This window comes from Oreochromis aureus, linkage group 4 (genome assembly GCF_013358895.1).
Source record: "Oreochromis aureus strain Israel breed Guangdong linkage group 4, ZZ_aureus, whole genome shotgun sequence".
Taxonomy (NCBI): domain Eukaryota; kingdom Metazoa; phylum Chordata; class Actinopteri; order Cichliformes; family Cichlidae; genus Oreochromis; species Oreochromis aureus.
This window is the reverse complement of record NC_052945.1, coordinates 24,092,288-24,112,134: the sequence shown is the minus strand read 5'-3', so window position 1 is coordinate 24,112,134 and position 19,847 is coordinate 24,092,288. Positions and strand designations below refer to the sequence as shown.

General features: G+C 41.0%; 1 protein-coding gene and 2 long non-coding RNA genes across 3 annotated transcripts in view; 2 read left to right on the top strand and 1 right to left on the bottom strand.

The window, feature by feature from the left end:
• The window catches only part of grin2aa (glutamate receptor, ionotropic, N-methyl D-aspartate 2A, a), a 167,751-nt gene that overhangs the window by 75,399 nt on the left and 72,505 nt on the right, over positions 1–19,847 (bottom strand). The window lies entirely within an intron of this gene.
• LOC120439742 lies at positions 2,970–6,333 on the top strand. The gene is made up of 4 exons (XR_005612715.1): positions 2,970–3,035; positions 5,267–5,376; positions 5,798–5,863; positions 6,277–6,333. It is a non-coding gene; the product is annotated as an uncharacterized LOC120439742 (long non-coding RNA).
• LOC120439741 lies at positions 6,334–7,048 on the top strand. The gene is made up of 2 exons (XR_005612714.1): positions 6,334–6,368; positions 6,571–7,048. It is a non-coding gene; the product is annotated as an uncharacterized LOC120439741 (long non-coding RNA).

Below are 19,847 nucleotides of genomic sequence, written 5' to 3'. Positions count from 1 at the left end.
TTCAAATAAACTAACAAGCAATTAGAATTTCCAGATTTATAAAGCAAATATTTGACGTCTTTTTTTTACTGATCACGCCTTCTTTTATGCTTCAGACGATGAACTAAAATGGAGCTGATAGATGTATACTGCTTCTACATTTATATCATCAATGCATTCCAACCCGCTAGCTTGGCAGGATGGGATCCCTGCTGATGGGAAGGGCTTTGAATGAAGCAGAGGTTTTATTTGACAAGCCCTGCATGGAGACCTGATGGCCGACTGGAATGCTCCCAGGGAGACGGAGCTGATCTCTTTATCTGTCCGTCCTGTATCCTATTAGAGTATCACCTCCCATCACACCCTCTATTCAAAGGATGAGAACAGCTTTTACTAAGCTGCACACTCCGTCTAGCCCTCTCTTTACCTCGCTAACTGTCTCTGTCCCCTCTTCACCCCCCGTTGCTGCCCCCCTCCCCACATTGCCACACATTTTCACTCACCGTGTCAGCTTGTCAGTGTCTCTCACACAACTGATTTTCCTTATGTGAACAACAAAATGAGGCGTGGGTGATTTCTTTCCAGAATGACTCATGTGACAATTTTGTAGCATGGTCACGTATGACTGTTAAAATAGGTTTTACAAAACTGATGCCAAGCTACTTGGTTAAGATTGCGTAATTGTTGCTTACATGACTAAAAGATGCCAGCACCGACTTGCACCCTTTGTACACCGACCTGGCGCCTATTACCTCCTCTAACAGAAACTTTTGCAGCGCTTTGGCAGCAGCACTTTCCCACTTTTGCTTCTGGAAGACAACTGTTATAATTCAGACGGTCACAAAAAAACAATTTCTCTGGTACAAGGAAACAAATTGTATTTCGTTTAAGATATCTGATACTGTAATTTTGCCAGAAAGTGCAGTTTTGTTTTTGCTTTCTCTCGCAGCTCTATTCTTCTGTCATTTCCCTTTAATCCTTTTCTTTCTGTCTTTCTTTTCTCTTTTTTTTGTCCACTTGTTTTCAAAGCACCAACTGCTGGCCAGAGAACTGCTGAGGCAGCACTGGGTTCAATTTCTGAAGCACCACACAGACCCCATCAAACAAGCGATACCCAAAACACAGTGGCAGCAGAGCGAGCGAGGCAGAGAGAGAGAAACGAGGCGGGTGGGGGCGAGGGCAGTTGCTGTTGCCTGGGACTGCCTGCCAAGAATCGATGAGGGATAGACCGATGACTGTTGAACAACCCCGCTGGTACAACCAACTGCAAACCGCATACACACAACACAAGCCACCCCAGAGACAGTCCTGACTTGCTAAAGAAAAAGCAATAGATTTTTGTTTTTCTGTTATATATATAGCAAAAACATAAATTTCTTTGATGTGTGCTATGCTATAGTCTCCCCACCCCAACTGATAAGCAATCATAAGACACATTTTGTTGCCAAATTGTTCTTTGATTCAACCTATTTATGTATAACACAGAGTTAAACGGCATATCAGTGTTCCTTTATATGTGCGTGTGCAGTAGCCAGATTGACACCATTATGTCTTTTCTCCCTCCCTCCACTCTATAAGCCAATTCGCCCTCGTCACTGTGCTATTAAGCAGCTTTGCTACAGCTACGGCTGTAAATGTGGGAATATGTGTTCCGATGGTTTTGTGTGTGCGTTCGTATGTGGAAAAGACAGCGGGATGACTGCAAAATAACCCCCAAAGAGTGCTTCGCCACCAAACACGTCCTCTCCTCTCTCCAATATCTCCAGTACATTACCCTTGTTTCACCCTGTTGCACTTCCTCACGCACTCCCTCCGTTTTTTGTCACAGTAATCTGTTCAGGCGACCCAGCCTTGAACTTTTAATAATGTTAAAACAATAAAGTAAAGCAACAGAAGTGTGAATCCCATTCTAGGCAATTGTTCAATAATGTTTTTTGTACTTTAAATGAATTTCTAAATGTTATTTATTCACTGGTGGGGCGGTAAGGTTGATATTCCAATTATTCCAATTACAATACAGTTATAGCGTTGCTTCTCTCTTAGCTGATTCTTTTCAGTACAAGATAGCCACGAGAACAGTTATTACAAGTTTTTTCCTGTAATTTAAAATACATTAAATTGATGAGAGATGATTACTGTCTTCTTTGCATCAAAGTTTTTAATAAACCTCTCACTGGTCATTATTATAAACCTCCTGTACTAATTGCTACATCGTCCTCCCTTCTTTTTTATTCTCTTGCCCCCTTCGTTATATCCATTCCACAGGGCTTCCCACCCACTGCAGTGATGTCTGCACACAGGACTGTGTGTGTGTGTGTGTACATTTTGTGTGTGTGTGCATGGGCTGTCAGGTTCACTAGAAGCTCAGTGGCAATCAATAAGTATTTGGGCAACAGCTCAACATCATTATAGAGGGATACTGAGAATCACCCTGGGTGGACAATGTGTGTGTGTGTGAGTGTGTGTGGATAACACCTACCTGCAAATGGCCAGTCTGTAGTAACTAGAACACAAAACTTTTCTCCTTATGTATAACTTGTCCTGCTTGTGGCAGGTTTAGTCTGCAACTTAAACTATTCTGACACAATTTGTTACACAATGTGCAAACACACTTCCCTCCTTATTCACCTTATTGTTTTTAGTGTGATTTTATTTAACTGGCGCACTGTCTTTAAGACACTGTGAGTGTTTTGTTTCCAATTTAAAAGTATTTTTAGAGAATAACAGTTGTAGGATAATTTTTCAGCCACTCGTTCTTAACACACTGATAAAAGCTATTTTGGAGAGAGGTATATATAATCTATGCAAATCATATAAAATTTACTCTATTATTGCACTCAGCCAAGGAATTATAAAGTAATGGGTTAATTATACCCTTTTCTTAAGAGTAACAACATTACATTAAAAAATGCAGTAAAATATACCCCCAAACCGTGAGTCTTATGTTCCTAATTGCGCATGCGCCAGACCGCGCTTTTTGACTGTGCGGGACAGCAAGCAAATTCTGCGTCCTTTCTTCAGCTTCCATCGAACCCGATCGAACCACAGAAGTGAAGGTAAGCTATTTACATAGGGTGAATAATATATAATAGCGCATGCAAATGGTAATTTTTGAAGTAATGAGCTATTACACTTTACTTGTATTGCTTAGGTCTGTGTAATGCACCATTACTTGAAATGAAACTTTGAATCTGTTGCTGTCTGTTAACCGTCTAGACAACTGTAGGTAAGTTGCAATGAAATGTGTTCGTGGTGCGCTTTTTATCAGTCAGCATGCATGACCAGTCCCGGACTGGTAATCGGAACACTGAAGCCGTGTCCAAATTCATGGGCTGAATCCTCCTGAGGGCCCGGCCTTCGCGGGCTATGTGGGCCGGTCCTCAGAAGGTCGGGTAGGCCGGATGTAAACCTACATTTAACCTGAGTAGCGAAAGACAGCGGTGATCTGAAAATGATGTGCCAGGAGTTGTTCCGTTCTCGGCGGCTCTAGTGACCCTCGAGCTCTCGGCTATAGCTATCGAGCTGGTGGGTAACAGACATCTCCGAAAACGTCGAAGCACTTGTGCAAATATGCGATATTTTGATAAACCGAGCAGATATTTGAAGTTTACACACCCACATTCTCGCCTGAAAATATGTTAAAAGTTTATTATGTGACCCAGAAAGAATAATAAGAGTAATTTTAAAACTTAGTAGCGGCCGCCATTGCCGGAAACTGGAGTTTGGCTGGGCAGCGCTATGAATTCTGGGATATGATGGGCCACGAAGGACACACCCGACCCATCCTTCAAATTCGGGAAAAGGAGGACGCATTGGTCAGCCTTCGAGCGTCGCTGTGACGTAATCGGTCTACAAATACGTCCCGGGAGGATGCAGCCCATGAATTTGGACACACCCAATAATTACAATCGCGGTCTTTGCAAACTACTTTCCTTCCTTGATGGAAAAGAAAATGGACGTCAGACGATTTTTATTAGTAATATTATTATTATTATTATTGTTATTTTGAGAAATGAGAGCGGCAATCCTTAAGTTGTGGTGGCTCTGCTTCTGGGTCAACACATAAAGCAGGTAAACAAACTTAAATCCTGTATGTCTTTGAAATTCTATGAACACTGGGCAGATCATTCCCAACAGCCGTGTTTTAAAACTCTTAAAAACAGCTGTTGCATCCGTCTGCGTCTCCCATTCATCTTCACTGTAGCTCATCATCCCGGAGAGCTCACTGAAAGCTTTCTCCCAGCTGTAACTGGCGGCTTTGTTTTAGCAGCACCAGAACTTTCTGAAAAAGCTCTGAAGCATGCTTGCTTGTATTTAAAAATGTGCGCGGCAGTAGTCGCTTGTTCTGGCATGCAGATACCGCTTCGCTCAGCTGTTCGCACTGGGGAAACACTGGGACACAGCAGCATCATGAACTCCAGCTATAGGGAGATTTTTCAGCAGCAAAACAAATAAAGCCAACGTGAAACGATCAGTAAAAACAAAGACTGCTCTGAGAGTTTGAATTATTAACTGTATTTATTGATGTGTGGTTAAAGAGTATCTTACGTAGGGGCAGGTCCCGCCTTCCTCACCTCTGATTGGATAGAAAGTCTCTCCTACTTACTGATGATTAAGATACTGGCTCAAGTAATGTCAAGTATATCTAAGAGAGGGAGGGCGTGTGAACATACCCACTGTTGCTGCACCTAAGTTGTTTTTTTTTTTTTGAATTGTGGGATCAAATAAAATATTTTTGAATTGATTTTATATTATATTGGGTAGTGTTAGAACGTCAGTGCTTAATAATTGTTTTCATAATCATACGTCCCCAATTATTCAGCGGGCCACATATAGAAACCTGGTTCTTTTAAACACCTGGGGTCCAAATTAATTTTGAATATTATATAACTGGGCTATAATTTGGAGAAATACAGCATGTTCTGTGAAGCATATTACATCTATGAATATGATCTATGAAGCTAATTCCATGAAGCATGGATATTAATCTATGCAATTGCAATGCCTTTATTTTAGTGAGGTAAGTACACAATCTGTAATTTCTGCATAACAGACCCTTGTTAAGTATAACAGACAGACAGACTTCTCAGATAAGAGGAGCAAAGAAAAACTGAAGAAGAATATTCACCTTACGTTTAATTTCTACCTTCATTAAAGAGACTCAGGTTGATAAATAACTTGTAACCAGGTACATGTCTGAAAATTTCTTTTGTGTAATGTATTTTCTTATTTTTGTTGCATGAAAAATCTGTGTATGTGGACACTCACTATTTGCTCTCTTTTTCAGGTCCTCACGTGTGTCCTTTACAAGCAGAGGCTCACTGATAGACGACTCTGTTACCAGTTCTAGGGCTGACACACCCACCCACGTCCCCACCCCCGGTGTATCCTTTACAGGTATGCAAGTTTCTAAAGAAATAAATCACATTGACCTTCAAAATGTGGTTAATCTTAACCAAAGTCCTCAGTTATGTGAAAATGAATTGGAAATGCAAGTTGTGCAACTTCACAACCACAAAAAGATTAGACCTGCTGAAACACGTCAGGCTAATACATGGGCATTTTGGTCGAGTCCACTCCATACCCTGCCTTCATGCAGATTGCCCTTGCACTGTCAAGCCATGGGGTGCATTAAGGACACATTTGTCAAGGCATCATTCACAGTCATCCCAGCCAGGCAACATCCTTTCGTTCACATGCATTGTCTGTAATTCATGCTCTTTTGACAATGAGAGGCAGTTTTTGAACATCTTGGTGGCCATCTAAAAAGTTTGAAACTGTGCCATGTGTTTTTGAGGATTGTGATTATCTTTTGCAGCTTATGCGTGCCAAAGGAGGAGCTGCTGGTTCCAAGATGAGACCTCTGCTGGACACTTTGAATGACGTATGTTATTTGACTTTTTTCACAAATATGTAATTATGGAAGGCTGCAGTGGGTAGCAAGAAGGTCCTGGGTTCAAATCCTGGCCCAGGGTCTTTATGCATGGAGTTTGCATGTTCCCCCTGTGCATGTGTGGGTTCCCCCCGGGTACTCCGGCTTCCTCCCACAGTCAGAAAACATGACTGTTAGGTTAATTGGTCTCTAAATTGTCCTTAGGTTTGAGTGTGTGCGTGCATGGTTGTTTATCCTGTCTGTCTCTATGTTGCCTTGTGATTGACTGTCCAGGGTGTACCCACCCTCTCACCTGTTGAAAGCTGGAGAGAGGCATCAGCCATGTTTTTGTTTTTAAGTAATTCAGTCTTAATGTATGTAAATCACTCCACTTAGTCTTTTCACTAAATTGTATCTCCCTACAGACACAGAGCATTGAGAAGAAAAGGGATGTTGTTATCTGCTGCCTCATTAGCTACCTCGGGAAAGACAAGAAGATCTTTTTCATGACTGCCAGGTATGTCATATTGATAACAGATTACTTATTAACTTAAGGGATCCTAATGTTCTTCTCTCCTGTCCTCTCCTATCCCCTGTTCTCCCTTCTCCATTCATCTTCTTTCCACTCCCTCTTTAGATCAACTGAAATATATTGAAAAAGCATCTTAAATAAAATAAAACGTGTGTATGCTTTTTGTTTCTTTCTTTTTAACACGTAGGAATGTGAGGATTACACAGACAATATGATGAAGGTGATCGTGATCCACAACATCATGGCTGAGGAGGATCCATCAGATGTGTCCATTGTGATTGAGGGAAACCAAGTGGTGGAGGGATGTGGAAGCCGAACAAAGGCATGTGTACTGCTGATGGGACTGATATATGCCCTCAACCTCGAATATCCAAAGGAGCTGAAGAACAGATTTGACACTTTTCAAAAACTGTTTTTGGAACTTGGAGGGGCGAAACTACTGAACAAGGTCCACGGCCTCAAAAATGAGCTTATGCAATGCACACACATTTCCCCTCTTGTTCCCAGATGTTTGATAACGTTCATGCACAGAAACAACCTTGTAGAGTTTCTGTGCTCTTGGCTTTTAAAATGGACTAAGTCGCCTTTGAAAGTGTTGTCTGCATTAGCTGTTGTGTTGCACTTTATTCTGTGTTTTTATGGAATAAAAACATTGAGATAATGAACCATTTGAATATCTTTTTTGGGGGGGTACATTTTACCTTATATGAATAGGTAATGTTTATCAACTGATAATAATTAAATTTTATTAGTAATTATCAGGTATTACCAACTAGCAAACAAGAGATAATTTTACCTAATTTCAATGAGTAAGTAGCTGTTGAATGTATACATAAATATGGGGTAAATTTTACCCAATTTAATTAAGTATTTCATAGCTTTTTATTGAAGGTATTTTATACACAATATATTGAACTAAATCAACCACAAAAAAGGCTATGCAAATTGTTACCTCAGATTTATTGGGTAAATTCTATAGATGAGTTTTTACAGTGCAGATATAAGATGCTAAAAATGATAACACCTTCAAATACCTGCTCTATTAACTTAACAAAGGTACAACGCAGCATTATGGACAAAAAATGATACTACTGAGCAGTCTGAGGAGACTTTGACCAGAAACATTGGTAACTGATGGGCTAGCATACCGTAGCTGACAAACTATTGACTTCACTCATCATTAGCATGAAGAGACTAAATTGAATTAGCTAAAAAGTGACTGTTTCTGTTCTTTGTTTGCATTCCACTGGCACATTAAAGCCAAAGACAGCATATTACTGCCGGCAGCTATCACTTGTGTTTCCAGAACAAATAAATATCTCTGAATTTTTAATTGTACCCTCACAATCTTAGCAGATAAGCCAAAGAGTCAGGGAAGGAAAGAAATTATGCTAGCTGAAACAGAGAAGAAAGAGAGAAACAGAAGAATTAAGTTTTTATGTTAAACTCTCTGTTATGGGGTCCTTACATTACAATATAAAGCACCTTGAGGTGACTGTTGTTGGGATGTTGTGAACTGAATTGACCTTTTTTAGGTAACGTAATTAGCCTTTTCATGCTAATGACAAGCCAAGAATAGCCAGCTCTGTAGACAGTATAAGGTGGACACAGCTACTATGATGTGTGCTATTGGGTTGTTTTGAAGTCTCACGTTGAGCATTTCACCATCTCGGTTGCAAAAAAAAAAACAGATTTGCGGAGGAGAAGAGGCTCTGATTGTAAAACCACACAGTCAATGGCTAACGACGTATGACTTTTTCCTACCGGGAAACTACCTCCATATTTTGTACAGTGTGAAGCCAAGTTGCTAGCTTATGCATGCAAATCACTAGCTTCGACATGCTAATGTCCAGCTACCTCAATCCAGCTGTCTCCTCATTTCCCACCACCAGTCTGTTAGTAGCTGGCTTCAACAAAGATACAGCCACCTCTCACTTCTCAGTAGTATCATTTATTTCCACGATGCTAAACCATAGAAGCAATTTTGACCAAATGTAAACCTATTTTCCAAGCTTTTCTCTCAAAGGCCATTCAGAATACACTATATACACAACAATATTGGGTTATACTTGGGCTATATCTCTGAATTCAGATCTTTTCAGCCACATTCAGTCACAGGTGATAAAATCCAGGATGCCACTATCTTCAGTTAGTCAGTAAATTTCTTCCCTCCCAGATATTCCACTGTGTGTGGTGTCATTGCAAACTGGAAGTGTTTAGGAGCCACAGCAACTCAGCCGCGAAGTTGCAGACCACGTAATATTACAAAGCCGAGTCGAGAGCCGAGGCGCACAGTGCGTAAAAGTCACCAGCGCTCTGCTGACTCAATAACTGCAGAGTTCAAAACCTCCTCTGGCATTAACAAAAACATAAAACAGCCTCATGGCATGAGTTTCTATGGCCTAGCAGTTCATGTATTAGTAGATCATCTATTATTGTACGATCTACTGTGCAATATAAAGCGCCTTGAGGCGACTGTTGTTGTGATTTGGCGCTATATAAATAAAATTGAATTGAATTAAATTGAATGTAGGACTAAGGAATTAATGGAAAAAAGCTGAGGAATGAAATAAAAATTAAAAAAAGTCAAAGGCATTAAGAATTACAGGCCAAGTAAGCTGAAGTGGGTTTTTGGGCTACTGATAAAGCTTACAGGTAATGAAATTATCTATAAACAGTCTAAGTGATGATCATTCTTATTATTACTAACCTGCCCTTTCACTGCTATGATGAATATCAATTTTGGGTGTCAACATTATGGTAATGTGTAGCCTATCACATAATAAAAAGGAATACGTGTAGAGGAGTAATTACTGCATTAAAGCTCACTGCCCTCCATAAATGCAACAAACACACAGCAGCAGCATGTGGCACGCATGTTAGGAAGTGGGATTTTGATGACAGTTACATCTGTGTTTGACAAGGCCCTCAGGCACAGAGTAGCAGTGATATGACTGCAGTACATCACAGGCATGATGATGTTTTCTGAGGACGTAGGAGTGTTTTAGATGGAGCATTAAAGTCAAGTGGCTGGCTTAAGGCAGAAGCGTAAGAAGGGGGTTTTATGAAAGAAAACTGGTAGCGCGTGCTTCTCTGTGAATTCGCATTAGGTGACTAGTGAGATAACTGAGAGGGGCAATACACTCATATGTAGAATGTGGCTGATCTAACCACACACAAACACAACCAGACACGCACATTCACACAGTCAAACTGCCCTGTAACGTACTTACATTGAAAGAATACTGACTGGTTCTCACAGTACAGGGAAGACCTGCAGATCTGAGTCTCGAGGCATAGAGAACACATGCACGCTCGCAGACAGACGTGCACACTTGTTCAACTGCAAGAGACATTCTGAAGCTGCTTCCATCCTGATTGTCCATCCGTGTGTTTGCTTGTGTATGTGAGAATGTATGTGCATGTGTTAAAGAGACACAAAAAGGGAAGCTGAGAAAATCAGATCATTCTGCTGCAAAGTCCCATGGGATAACAATCACAGGGTATTTCAGGAAGTCTTTTACAAGTGTACCAGGTGTGTGTGTGTGTGTGTGTGTGTGTGTGTGTGTGTGTGTGTGTGTGTGTGTGTGTGTGTGTGTGTGTGTTGATATGCATGTGTGTGACAGAGAGATGGAAAAAGAACAAAAAGGTGTGCAGGCTCAGGAAATCTTTGAACTCCATCACATTCCCAGTTTTATTTGCACCCAGAGTATGACATTCAAAACTTTACTAGAAAGTCAAGAGGTCGGGAAGATAAGAAAATGGCTAACTATTCACTGATAAATAAGAGTCCTTCTACCAATATAAAGCAGCTTTTGTAGCTTAATAAAACATTTAGTGTTGTTTGGTCGGCGACTAAAGCATTGCTTCAAAGACGATATAACAGCCCCAAGTAATAAAAGTCACAATTTAACAGCTGTAGAAACAGGGAGAAGAGCTTATGTCTACAGTAATGACAAGAGAACACAAAGAGCATACATCAAGTGGCATGTGTGTCCCAGGATACAGCAGCGTGCAAAACTCTTGAGCCAACCGTCATGTCTTTTATGTTGTTTCCAAGGAGCCAGACTTTCTTGTAATTCTTTTTACTATTGATTTTGAGCAATAGCCCTTTTCTTTCAAGGTTTTTCAAAGGGTTTCTTTGGTCATTGGTTGCTTTTTTACACATTTTTGTCAGTCCAGTCCTTGTACCTGAACATTTTCCAAGGAATACGTTTTGTTTGCTTACTGACTTGTGAATCATATACGCATAAAAATGTACAAAAGCCAAAGGATGACCAGTGTTGTGTGTACAGATGACTGTTAAATTGTGTAAGTAGCAACCTCTCAAAAGTATTAAAATATTGCTTATTGCTTAATACTCTATTGGTGGCTCCAGACTTCAAAGTGACTTCTGCCCAATGTTACAATTCCTACTCATAAAAGGGATGCCTCTAAAGTCAAACTCTGGATTTCCATTAACTCTAGAAGTTAAGCACCATATAGTGATTAAGAGTACATTATTTTAAACCTGCACTGAGCAGAATTTTCATCTTTGTATATCTTAGATTCTAAATATAAACCAGGATTAAGGCTTGGATGGTACCCCCAACCCTCCCTGTGAAGAATGTTAAAAGTGACACTTCCCTCCCAAATCCTTCCCCCTCTCCCCTCCTTTTTCTCTCTTTCTCTTGCTCTCTCTCCCACTTTAAATCCTTTCTTATCTCATCCTGTCCTTCCCTCCAGCTTCTTCTCATCATTCCACTTAAACTCTTTCACTAATGAGTTCCTCCTCTTCCTCCTCACCATCTTCACCCCTCCCTTCCCAGTACCCACTTCCTTTGCCTTTTGTTTCAGTAATATATTCTTCTGGGGGGAAAAAAAAGTCACAGACACAGACTGCAGCAGATATGTATGTTACTAATTCTATCTGTGTCGTGGACAATTATTTCCTGCTCATGACTAAATGTTTGACTTTTGGTGGGAGGTGAGCAGAAGGGCTGAACTGAATAATCAGTCTAGACTTGCAGACACTAATGAGGTGGGTTCTTTCAAAGGGGGACATCATGGTCAGCATCTAAAAATGAAATGTGTCTTTCCCAGAAAAAAAACATATATAAGAACACAAACACCAAATAAGAACAAGTCTAATGCTTGTGTGCATGAGATGATGTCAAACACACTCATTATTCAAAAAAGAGAAGGAAAATAAAATAACACATTACTTATTACTATTTTTTATTACTATTTTTTGAATAATAATAGTTTTCAACTCCATGGAGAAATTTACACTACTACTTTTGCAATAATGTGTAACATAGGCTGAAATCTATTGTTTGTGTCTATGTCACAAAGCTGACACAAATCCCTATCCTAATGAGGACACACACAAGGTCTATCTGTTAGTGTTTAAGTTTGAACACAAAGTCAAACAGATTAAATCCAATCCAAAGAGGTGCAAGTAGAAACTGAAGCTACACTGTTACAAGCCTGACTGCTCATCACTGCCTAAACAGCTGCTGCAGAACAGGCTCTGGCTGCTGGGCTGGGGTCAGCATACTCTCCAAATCAGCATCAGAGCAAAGTGTATAACAGACCACCAGCCCACTGTGTCCATTTCAAGGTTCGGAGAGCTAAAGCGTGAAATGGACACACATGCACAAGTTGCAGTAAGTTGCAGTAAGCTGCAGTACCAGCAGAGGGAGATATTTTATTTGAAGCCAACATGAAAATAATCATAGGAAAGCTTTTGAACAGACTTTCACATTAAATACACATTAGCCACCTAGCTTAATCATTTTTGGCATCGAAAGACCTTCGAATGTACTTCATACCTTCTTTGCTCACTAGCGGCTTCTTGGCTTTAAATATGTGATCTCACTCTGCTGGTACTGCAACTTCTGCATGTGTATCATTTTACGCTTTGCCTCTCCAAACCGTGAAATGGACACAGTGGACCGGCATGTCTATTACACACTTTGTCTTGAAATTGGGCTGCACACTGAGCTGCATCATCACTCTGGGATCTTGGCTAGCTTTGTGTTAGCATGCTGTATGTGCAGATGCTTTCAAAGAGGTGATGTCGTGTTAGCAGTACAATGCAGTTGTTGATTCCTTGATGCAGTTTGCACGTTGTTTGGACCTTCATGCTCTTGACTTTCCATGCAATGAAAATAAAAGTAATTTTCATATCCCCTCAAAATTTGTAGACCGCTGTACTGTTTCTTTCTTCTCACACTTGACTCTTATTCAGATGTGTTTGTGTTGTTTAACTTGTTTTAGGTGTGCTCATTCTGTAAAACCTTTGGTGACTATTCCTTGTCTATATAAATAAACTTTACTCACTTACCTACTTTTCCTGAACTGAACTGAAGAGGAAACTGCAGAAATGCTGTCTGCCCTGATTTAAGATGACAGAGTTATAGTGGCCTCAAGAAGAGAGAGCCACTTTCTTTTCAAAATTCACCATAACCTGAATGCAGTTTTGAAGTCCAATATCTTTATATGGTCATGTCACTTTTTGGTGTCTTGTATATTTGATCCTCTGGCTACATTTTTCTTTTTTTTGCAAAATCAAGTTACAGATGCCTTTAAATAGTTATAGAAATTCAAAGGAAAATTTGCAGTGACTTAGCAAAAGAAGAATTTGTTATGCTGAACTTCAGTTGCTGTGCGATAAAATCATCAGGGGAGACGAGTTTCACATCCACTCGCACGGAGCTGAGCCAGAAAGGACCAGATTCATGTTTGAGTCATATTGAATGCAGTGGAGCACATCCTGTCCTTCCATTCCTTCTTCACTCGCCTTTTCTGCATCCTTATCTCTAGTTCTCTTCCCATCGCTTTGCCATTCCAGCCAAGAGAAGGCCAATGACCCTGCAGTCCCTCCATGTGTGTGTCTCTATGTTAAGGGTAATAGTTGCACAACAACCTTCCTTTCTGACACCAATAACACTTCTGTGCAACTACAAGAAGTACAGAGCAGTACCTTGTTTTATACTTCTTCTTATAGAAGTATTAGTATATTTTATATTTATACTTTCATTAAAATTACATTGCTGTGAAACAGTATTTGCTCCCTTTCCGATTTCCTAGTTTTTTGCATTTTTGTCCCACTTGAATCTTTGGAATAGTCAAACAGGTTATGCTGCAGGACCATACAATATGCTGTTGTTAAGTGATGACTTCTTTTATTAAGACGGAAAAAAAAAATCCCACTAACATGAATTAACTGTGATTAACCACATTTTTTGGAAATCTGAGTGCAATTTCACTTCCTGCACTCAGGCTTGATTACTGCCAGAACTGTTGGATGAAGAAATCACTTAAATAGAAACGTCTGACTAAGTAAAGTAGGCTTAAAGACGTCAAAATGCAACACATTATGACACAATCTAAAGAAATAGCTGAGAAAAAAACTGACATTATTGGTCCGAAAAGGCTTACAAAGCCATTTTTAATGCTTTGAGAATCCAGTGAACCATGGTAAGAGCCATTATCCACAAATGGAGAAAACAGGGGTGAGCCTTCCCAGGAGTGGACGGCCTACCAAAATTCCTCTAAAAGCACATCAACGACTCATCCAGGAAGTCACAAAAGAACCCAGAACAGCATCGAAAGAACTGCAGGCCTCACATGTCGCAGTTTTTTATGATTCAATAAAAAGAAAGAGACTGGGCAAAAATGGCATCCATGGGAGAGCTTCAAGGAGGAAACCAAAAAAACCCCAAAGGGTCATCTCACATCTGCCAAAAAACATCCTGATGATCCCCAAGGATTGTGGGAAAATATTCTTTGATGAGACAAAAGCTGAACTTTCTGGAAGATATGAGTCCAGTTACATCTGGCATAAAACTAAGACAGCATTTCATTTTATTCATGTACAACTTGCTGTAATTTCAAAGGCTTTGCAAAAACTTTAACCTTATCAAAGTCCGAAATCAAATCAGATTGAGATGCTTTGGAATGACCTTAAACAGGTTGTTCATGCTCAAAAAGCCTCCACTATGTCTGAATTACAACAATCCTGCAAGAAAGCCTCAAGACATCCCTTGCAATAAGAAATGACTTGCACAACAACACAACTAATTAAAGCCAAATCACCAACTTATCTCACTTTCACATTTAAAAGAGGACTAGTACATTAATTTAAGGTTAGTACCTTGAATTAGATTTAAAGTTGTAAGAATTTAAAGTTGTTGTTTTTTTACATCGACTGTGGCTAAATGCAATGCTTACTTTTTACTTTTAATATTCATATGAAGTGCTCTCCATACTTGTCACAGCAGTCACCACTGTCCGCCGAACCCATTCAGCAGCCTGTCTCTCCATCTCTTCCTCAGTGTTAAAGCTTTGTGTATCTATATCCCCTTTTTTTGAGGCAAAGCCACAACTGGGACTGATCGGATGGATGGCCAAATCTTATTTCATGCTTGTTACACACATATACACATACACACACACACAAACACTATCATCCGTTCATTAGCTGCAACAGGCTAATTGGGCTCGGGGAGCCTGGAGCCGGAGGACGAGAGTACGGAGAGAGTGAGGATGCGAGGAGGAAGAGGAGGCCATCAATATGCACATGGCGGACGTAAAGGTTAGTGTTACTGAATCTTGATGCCCCGTTTCCTCCCTCCCTGAGTGATGTAACAGATGAAGATAGTACACGGAGGGAAAGAATGAGGCGTGGGAGAAAAAAAAAAAAGATGAGCGTCAGACCCAGAAACCACTTAACAGAGAGGGAGAGATGTGATACCGCAGATTTCTGTATGTGTGTGAAATCTGTGCATATGTGTGTGCCATAGGTTAAATCTTTGTGTGTGCCTCATCACCGAGGTCAGGGTGCCCGTAGGCAGTTCATTCTAGTTGGCACCGCTGAACACAGCTGCAGAGAAATCCTCCTTTTTCTCTGCTTTGCTATCATGCCGCACTCCCCTATTGCCTTTTTTCTTTGCTTCTCCTAATGTTCTTTTTCTCCCTTTGTTTCATTCCCCCTTTCTCCCTTTTCAGATTTCGATCTAATTTTCCTTTGTTAGAGTCCTTTCCCTTCTCTTTGTCCCATCACACTTTCTTTTCTTGTTCTCACTGCAGGCACTCAAAAGGGGCTCTATGAAAACAGTAATCTCCCAATACCAACAATCTGCTTGATTCATTCCTTTCTTTCCTATCTCGCCAAGCACTTTCTACTTAAGGTTTCTTACTCTGCCTCCACCTGCCTCTCTATCAGCCTCAGTCATCTATCTCTCAAGTGCATCCACAGCCAAACCAAAGAGATGCCCATAATGTCCTCAAGCTTTCATTTTTAAGCAAACATATATACATGGAGGTTACAATTCACACCGGCTCACCAAAAAATATAGAAGAATGTCAATTTCTGTGGTGATATTGGGTCAGAATTTGATGTCAGATCTCTGAAAAATGTTTCCTAAAAAATACCTTTCTGAAGGCGATGTAAGCATGATTTGATTAAACATCTTTTTCAAATGAAATAAAATATGTGTGCACATGAAAGCAGTATTTTGAATTTTTTTTTGGTCCTATTCTTCAAACCTTCAGTTTGCAAAGGGGCTAAAACTGCTTGGTTCAGTCAGTGAATAAACTGAAAGGCTACACTCAGTGTAAGATGAAAAATGACAAGTCTGAATTGCAAAACACATAAATTTACTTTAGTAGAAGAACTGAAAAATGGAGCTGGAAACAGGTCACAGGTATACTGTATCTATCCCAAGTGATCCAAACAACAGTGATACTACAAAACAAAAAAAACCTGTTGTGTTAACTCCAGAGAATCTAAATGTTTTATTAATGACATTAACGAGAACTTTGTTCAATCAAATTTACTAATTCATTTTGTAATTTTTCTAGACAGACTGCATTAAAATATCCCCGTAAAAAAAAGTCAACAGGCTGTAAAACTATGAGTAAAACTGTCCTCACGGGAGAATTTAATTAAATCATGTCTCATTTTGACACCTTAATAGGTGCAGAACTTTCACATCAGTCCATTACTTTTACCTCAAAGGTCTCCATTTTCCCAGAAGATAGGGCGTCATTGTTGGGTGTGTTAGGTGGGATATGGCGGGCATGTAAAGCAGCTAAACTTACTCCTGACATGAAATTGCAAAAATTTGAGAGAAAAAAAGGAAAGCGAGGCGAGGGAGATATCAGTGTGTATATTTAGTATTGATTTTTTTCTCGCTCCTCAAATCAATAGTTCACAAAAAGATGCAGGTATTGTAATATCAATATTTACATCAGCGCGCACCCATCATTAGTGCTCGAATATCAGTCAGACTGAAGAGTGCGCTGCCAAACAAGACACGTAAACACAAGCACACACACACACACACAGCCTCTGCTGCGTGTGAGAAACAAAAGAGGCAGGCTTTATTGTCTGAATAATTACTTTACACGCCACGCTCACTCTGAAAGTAACCACAAGACACACAGCAAAATACAACACACTCTGGAACCGTCTAAACAAACACCCGTGGAGTGGATTACACATCTTTCTCTGGTCGATACCCAACACCGTCATGCTGCTTTTGCCACCAGGAAAAACCTGCCTCTGTGTGTGTGTGTGTGTGTTTGTGTGTGTGCGCGTGTGTGCAAAGGTTCTTTTCTTTTTACAACTGAGGCGTTCCTCCATTCACCCCATGTTCAAGTACGACTTTGACACACATGCAGCACATGTACGCTCGCAGGCGGCTCTAACACAGACTGTGATCCTCAGTAATGCTGCCTTGCGGGATGCAGGCGACTGTCACTGTTGGCGGTGTGTTGCTATGACGCTGTCTCAACTGCTGGACAATTTCCTTTTGTTTTGTGATAAGCATCTCGGGCACACAAATGCAGAAACACACACAAACACACACTGCTTTATATGCAAAAGAGAAAAAAAGCCTGCTTGAGTAAGTCCCATAGGTGTAAACTGATTGAATTAATAATCCAATAAAGACTCAATACTCAGAGGGCTCCTTCTTTTTTTCCCGCAAGTGACACAGCTGATGCATCCCACACACACAGAAGCCCATCAGACACATATGAACAACTAAAAGGAACGGTTGGAAAAATTATTGTCTGGATCGCATGCCGCCTTCCCCGTCGAGGTCCCTCGGGTGGATGACAAGGACACGATGTGAAGAAAAGGTAATTCTACTGCGGCGAAGGTGGTGAATCTCTGTGTGAGCACCATGAAATAGCGTAGGGCCAGAATCTGATCGAGACACTTCCCTGTGAAGGTATTACAGGCACATACAACTGGAAGGAGACCGCGGGGCAGACCCAGAATTCACTGAGGGGATTACGTGTCCCTTGTAATCTGGAAGCACCTTCAGGTGAGCTAAGAGGAGCTGGAAAACAGGGTTTAGGGAACAGGAGAAGGGTGTTGAGGCTATGAGCCCTGAGTATTTACTAGAAAACAAATTAATAAATGGGTGCACCATTACTTGTTATTCTTTATAATTTGTCTGCTACACATTCTAGGTGTGTTGTCCCAAAAGTAAGAAAACAAGCAAGCAGAGGCTTGATAGAGGGTCATTGATCTTATCTTCCTGGGGAGTCCGTAGAAGGCGGCTAGCCCGACCCATCTATCACTTTGCCAGGTATATGCTGAATACTGAAGAGCTCCCGGTGCTGTCTCTGCCATCTGAGCAGTCCTGAACACAGTGAATCCCAAGTGTTGCACGGCTCCAGCACAGTATACTTATTATGAAATGGAAATGCATTGGAGTGCGTCTTAAAGAAGTTCTTATTTAATCAAATTCACTGAGCAGTGAAATAAGTAGTATTAGAATCAGTACTTTGGGTTTTGGTTTTCCACACAGATTCCACAAATTTTAGTTCATCCACCTGTTTGACAAAAAAAAGAAAAATAGATCAAATGAAACTCTCTTTGGTTCAGGATTGTGCTGATCTACGGAAATCCTCTTGAAAAGCTGAATTCCAGCAACCTTGTGTGAAATACCTACTAAAGTAGTCTCTGATCTTGATCTTCGGTGCGTGCATGTTATGCATGGTTCTCCATGTTACAGTCTTATTCATCTCTGATCCTTTTATACCCTCACCAGTCAAAATGTCATATTCCTGACAATTCCGCCCAGAACACCTTATCTTCTGTTCAATCAGGGCTCATTATCCCATCTAATAAATTCATCACCACATACCCATGGCTCCGTGTGACCACAGCCAGATGTTCACTGACAATACTTCAGCACAGCTATCGTAGGGCAAAAATCTTCATTAGTGCGTTATTTTCGGTGTTTACATCACCAAATAATGTGGTCAGATTTCATTATCAGGGACCCGGCTCTGCTCAGCAGAGGGACAGATGCTGCCAACACAGAGACAGCTTTGCAGCGCTAGCCTTCGCTTTCTGGCATGGACATATGTGGGTTGCCGGGGGCTGCGGCTGTCACAGGCTGTAGCTCTTCTCCGAGCTAGCTGATGCGAGTGGATGGGGTCGATGTGATTGGCTGATAAGAACAGAGCGATTTTGTATGTGTGTGTGTGTGTGTGTGTGAGAGAGAGAGAGATGATGGGTTGGGTGGCTGGTCGCAGGCCGGCGTGCTTTTATTGCTGAATTATAAACATCTGTAAACGGACAGTGAAAACCAATGTATTTGAGATGAACTCTCAACTCACGCACGCACTAGCAGCACAGACTCGCAGCAGCTGTGAAAAAGCTTTCAAAAACACTGACAAGGCAGACGACAGGCGAAATAAAGGTGATTTCATCACACGGCCACAGAGAATGGACAGCAGAATAAAGGCGAATAGGAGGTGTGAAGAGATGAAGGAAAAATTTAAGAAGAGATGAAAAGAATTAAAAGAAAAAAAAGCTGTGGGATAACGGGGCAAACAAGAAAGGAACCCAGGAAAGGAGGCATGAGAAGAAGAAGAGGAAGAAGAAGAAGGAAGGGAAAGAGGAAGGGAGGGAGGGAAGAGAGGTTAGCTGGATAAGTGGGGCAGTGCTGCAGCGTGACACATCAGCATTCTGAGCACAGCGGCAGAGAGCAGCGCAACAAACGCAGTCGCACCCAGTCCTTCTCTCTCTATCGCTCTCTCTCTCTCACACACACACTCACACACACTGCAGACATGTATAAAACACACCCGCACAAGCTTCAAACATGTACAGCACTGAAAGGCAGAGCGTGCATCAAACACACGCACAGACACGCACTGAAACAAGCTTCTGAATGCTCCGATAAAAGCGCAAACTGCCAGGTCGCATAATTTCCTCTTAAAACACATACAGTAAGTCGAACGCAACTATAAACATGCGCGCTACAACAGATGACAGCTGATTTGAGACTGCCTTAGCCACTGCAGAGCTACAGATCCTGGGTGTTCCCTGAAGTGGCAGACTACACCGAGAGGATGATGCCGTGACTAAAGCATGCTCAGTGTTGAATCCACTCACTCCACTCTACAAAACGAGCTGTTCAGGATTCATTATGTGGATGCTTGATTAATATT